The 5,305-nt window shown below is 28.5% G+C and overlaps 1 long non-coding RNA gene across 1 annotated transcript; it reads right to left on the minus strand.

Annotated features, from left to right (window-relative positions):
• Positions 1–3,755: 3,755 nt before the first annotated feature.
• On the minus strand, positions 3,756–4,862 carry LOC126842619 (uncharacterized). The gene is made up of 4 exons (XR_007686367.1): positions 4,791–4,862; positions 4,607–4,723; positions 4,295–4,538; positions 3,756–4,227 (listed from the first exon to the last, which is right to left on the minus strand). It is a non-coding gene; the product is annotated as an uncharacterized LOC126842619 (long non-coding RNA).
• Positions 4,863–5,305: the final 443 nt, after the last annotated feature.

Below are 5,305 nucleotides of genomic sequence, written 5' to 3' on the forward strand. Positions count from 1 at the left end.
TGATTTTCTCCGAGTTATAGCAAAAGTTTGATAAAAATTGATTTTATTGTATTATAAATATGAAAAATGTGACATTAATTATTTGGTAATTAAAATTTACAAATGTGATTAATTGTTTAGGAGGGAAGAAAGGGAAAACGGAAGATAAATCAAAGAACATTTGTAGCGGTGAGCAAAATACCAAAGTGAGCCGTATGTTTGATATTTTTGATATTTATTTTTGCAATTTATGAATAGTTATTAAGACCGAAAGCGGTAGTTATGTCAATTTGTATTATTTATATTAGAACAGCTGATGAGTACGGCAGTGACTGTTGCCGCTTGTCGACACCGCGGTTGAGATAAAAATTTAAAAAAAATTCTATTTCTTTGTTACATACACAGACAATAAATAATTGGTTTTCCACGCCCAGCTGACCAGCGGCCTTCAATATTATACAATAATGTTCTATCACACAACTACCGAAGAACCGACCGAGAATTGAAAATGGACAATTATTTCCAGGAGACCGAGATAAAAATAGAGGATGAAAATAAACAGTCAATAGAACAGCTTACCAAAGCCTCTGAGAACACAACCGACGGAGATGCCTATAAGTAATGTGATTTTTAAATTAAATATTTTAAACACATTCGAAAAGTAATATGAATAATATTTGGATATGATTCGGATTCTATGGCAAATTTATTAAGCGTTTGTAATATTTGTAAATGGTATAGAAGTATTTTAAATACTATCTGTTTATACCTGTTTACAAAACCGTAACGTTTAATCTGACTTTGTAATACCATGTGTTGTTAGAAATATGTTTTTTGTAAGGCCTTACGAATTCTTGGTTTTATACAACGAAACACTAAACAATTTAATTCAGCAACATGCTTAGTCACTCTTTATTCCACCCTAGTTCGATCAATTTTAGATTACGGCTCGACTGTTTGGATACTTTCCGTTCAAGTCAAGACTAAGTTAGTTGAACGAGTTCCTTAGTTACGCAGGTTTCTTACTGAAAATTAACCACCCCCAACATTGTTATGATCCGTCATGGATACTTTAAATCTCAGCTCACTCGGAAAAAGGCGTGTAAAAGCTGATCAAAACTTTTTAATTGATCTACTTCTTGGTAAAATTAATTCGCCCCGTCTCCTTGAACGTATAGGCCAAAGGGTCCCCCAGGCTAAATACCAGATCTCATGAGACATTTCATATACCTTCATTCCGTTCTAATTTCTTAATGAATGATCTCTTAATCAGATAGATCCCTTAATCAGATCTATGCGTTCCTTAAATTACAATAATTTTGATTTCTTGCCCTAAATTGTATTTTATATACTTTTAAATTGTTGTTATCTTCATATATATATATATATATATATATATATACTGTTTAATAATTATTAGCTGAACTGGCCAATATCTAAATTTAAAACTAAGCCAGTTGATAAGTAAAATAAACATTAATTGCAAGTTATAAATTAAAACCGAATTATATTCATTGTTGACTTAAAAGTGTGTGCAACTTACAGAATCGACCAATATTGTTTAAAAAAAATAAACCACTAACGTTTTAGCATCCGACTGACGCTAATAGTCTTACGTTTCAAATTTAGGTTGACATTTAATTAAATAACATGTATGCTTATTGTACACACACGAGACACATAGAACATTTTAGGTAAACCTATTTTTTTACAAAAGCTGCATGGCTCTTAACAGATATTTTTTAATTATATTTTTCAACATTAGTATAATCATATATATCAATTCGTATAAATCATAGTATACATATATATATATATATATCAATTCGTATAATAAATTGATAACTCCCTAAGATCTCTAGAAGTACAACAAAACTTTGTTGTTCGACTATGTCTGAATAAAAAGCACATGCAAAGCTCCACTATTTTAAATTATAAAGACTTTTAAGTACTCCCAGTTAGATCTTTGTACAAAGAATTTGCCATATTGCAAGAGTCGGTATAAATTAGTACTCCCCTAGAACCCAAGCGTGATCACTGATCCTAGAGCGTTTTACATAAGTCCTTGTTAGGTACACGAAAAAAGATTTCGGTAAACATTTTTTTGGACTACTTAGGTCCATCTATGTTTAACTCTTTGCCAATACGCATTAAAAATGTGTTTGTTAATCTTTATAATAAGAAAATTGCTCGAAAGTAGATATTCATTAGAAAAGCTATGATATTATATTATTTATTTTCATTTTATAATGTTAAAAATAAGGAAATAAATTTCTATTTTATGTTTTGTGAACGTTTTTAATTGTAAAAATGTTTGTTAATAGTAACTAATCTACCCCGACACAAACTATGCTTACTGGGTATAATAATCACAATTTGTTATATTTAATAACATTATTTTTTATTGTATACAAATTGTGATTCTCTTATAAAAAAAAAAAAATATTAGTCTGAACGAATAAGTCTGAACAACCTTTAAAGTGTTAATATTTAGTTGCCCCTTATTCAGGTAGGTGAATTAGTTTACATTTAAAAATAGCAAATAAAACGTTTGTTTATTTATTAAGAAATAATGATTTTTTTTTTTCAAGGATTCACATTATGTACTATTTTCCTCTATTGAATGAGTGAAATCTAAAAAAAATGTACAATTTGACTACAACAATATACATTAATACATCCATACAAGTTTTAAAATTAATAATTGAATTTTTCGTTGAATGCACGTGTCGTACACAAACGACTAAAGTTGGTCCTATATTTTTAAACAAATTTTTTATCTTTCGAGCATATTGAACTAAAGTTTCGATAATGTCCTGTGTCAATCAATAGGAAACTTCACCGTCATAAGGACACGGGTAAATATTGAGTTAAATAAGTGGAACTTTTAGGGCCACCCACTAGAACAGCTAGAGATCTTGGGGTATAACTTTTCGATAAAGTCCAAAATAAGGGACACCCTAGTATATATTCATTATATAATTATTTTTGAAGGTATAAATGTGTAACGCAACAGTTGATACTGATACTGTTTGATTAACTTAATGATAAGGTAAAAAATGATAAGAGGGTAGTTCTTTATATTATTATTATTGCGACAACTATTAATATGATATTCTAAACAACTGGTTATTTCATACTATTAAATAAAACAATATAAAAACAAATCTTTGTGATAAAATTGCTACTCGAGTGAACCGACTCTACAAAAAAGCTACAAATAGTAGGTACAGTAAAACAGATACATTTTTAGCTTTCCATATAGATCTTGACAAGTCCTCAAATGAAAATTATACCTTTATATAAAACTTAGTCTAATCAATGTTATATTCTAGAAATATTTTCCCTGTTGTGTTATCATTCACAATCAATCACAGATTAACATCAATTTTATTATTTTAAGCCTGTACTTGACTTTATATTTTCCAATTAGACAATATACACATAAAAAAATTACCTTTAACATTTTTTTAATTGTGATAAATGTTTCGAGACATAATAACAAACTGAGACTTTGTCGACGGATATGCAATTCTTTTGTAGGCCAGATTTGCACAAATGTTATTTACTATAATATTATGTAAAGTGTAACTTTATTTTGTATCTTCTAGTAAATTTATAAATAAAAACGGAAAAATAAATTAGACGTATTACACTGCAGGAGCTAACCAAGGGATTTCCCTCCATCTGTTCCAACATATTGCAACCTCTAAAATTACAGGAAACATAATACATATTTTGTAATCGAAATTAAAGGCAAACAGAAAAATGAATAATTTTAAAACTAATTTTTACACAGTATTTAATTAATAGAAAGTAATATTATAAGCGAATACCATATGATTTTAGAGTAACATCATTAAAAGCAATATTATAACAAAAACGTTTGATGTCTTTTCTGCCTTGACAATCAGATGCCATGTTTTCTTTGTGTAATATTATTACAATGAAGTTTTTTCAAAGTATTAACAAATACAAATAAATCACCAACAAAAAAATGTATAAATAATTTTAAGACTAAATTGAATTTATAAAAAGGTGTTATTAAAAAAAAATAGTATTATAATTGAATATCATAGGACTTAAGAGTAATATCATTGAAAGTAATGATATGACTAGTTGGGGATAATGGCTCTCCTACCCTGTCAACCAATTGCCATTGATTTTTTCCTTTGTCATATCTTTCACAATAAAGTTTTCCTTGATAATTCTCAAACACGAATAAGTCGTTTTTCATGATAACAACACCTGCATTTCATAATATTTATAGTAGAGTACAAAAATGGATTATATACTTGATTAAATGTATACAAACTTGAGCAATGTGAATTACAATCCATGTTCATTTCAGGCATTTCATCCCATTTGAAATGTTGTAAATCGAATTTAAAAACTCGTCGAAATGCATATTCACCACCAATGAGATAAACGACGTTATCTATTTTTGATATATTCATGTAATAATTTTGTATCGGCATAGGATCGAGTTGTTTCCAGTGTGTCTTTTCAAAATCATAGTACTCTACAGTTGCAAGAGGGCTACCATTATATCCGCCAAACTACACAAAACAATGAAACTTGATTAAAATGCTTACAAACCATAATAGCTTGTTAAATGAATATTTACTCATAGAATTGGTAAATTTTTTTGAAGTGTTCTTGCACAATAACTTCCATAATTGTTTTGCGTGTATTACAGTGTAGATTATAAATGTATCTTTTAGTTACTTTTAAATTAGTTTATCTAAAACATAAATAAGATACAAAACAAAATTTTCAATTAAAAAGACAATGTAAAATAAAAAGCTTACAATCGAATAAAACAAATCCCCGATTTTAAATAAAACTGTACCTGAAATGCTAAACGTGAAAAAAAAAAAAAAAAATAGATTAAATTCCTATCTCCTACATCGGTAGGAAATTTAGGTAGGTACATAATGTTGTCAGTTGTTGCCTTAGTGTTATCGATACGCCGCTACATTGGCCAAACAGAGATAAGATAATTTTAATGAGGTTGGAAAGCTTATTGAAATCTCTAAAAATAAGTCTTTTTTAAAAAAAGTTGGCACTGGGGTTTTGCGGCCACTACGAACCCCCCCCCCCCCCCTCATCCATTAAAGCTGCAATGTTTTCAAATATGAGCCGTCCCTTTTATAACTTTTATATTTTTTTCCTTAACAATCCAACACATATAGGTTTTCCAATTGAACATTAATAATTGTTGTAAATAGTTATTATTGTGTACATCTTGTTTAACAGATTACAGTAAAGTAGCTAGGTATAAAAAATGATTGTAAATTAGTATTTTTATGATCAGAATAGGTAT

The sequence above is a fragment of the Adelges cooleyi genome, unplaced genomic scaffold, assembly GCF_023614345.1.
Source record: "Adelges cooleyi isolate 19-005CV unplaced genomic scaffold, UGA_ACOO_1.1 ACOO_flye_CR_arks_rails_tigmint_CR_PRNA_567, whole genome shotgun sequence".
NCBI lineage: Eukaryota > Metazoa > Arthropoda > Insecta > Hemiptera > Adelgidae > Adelges > Adelges cooleyi.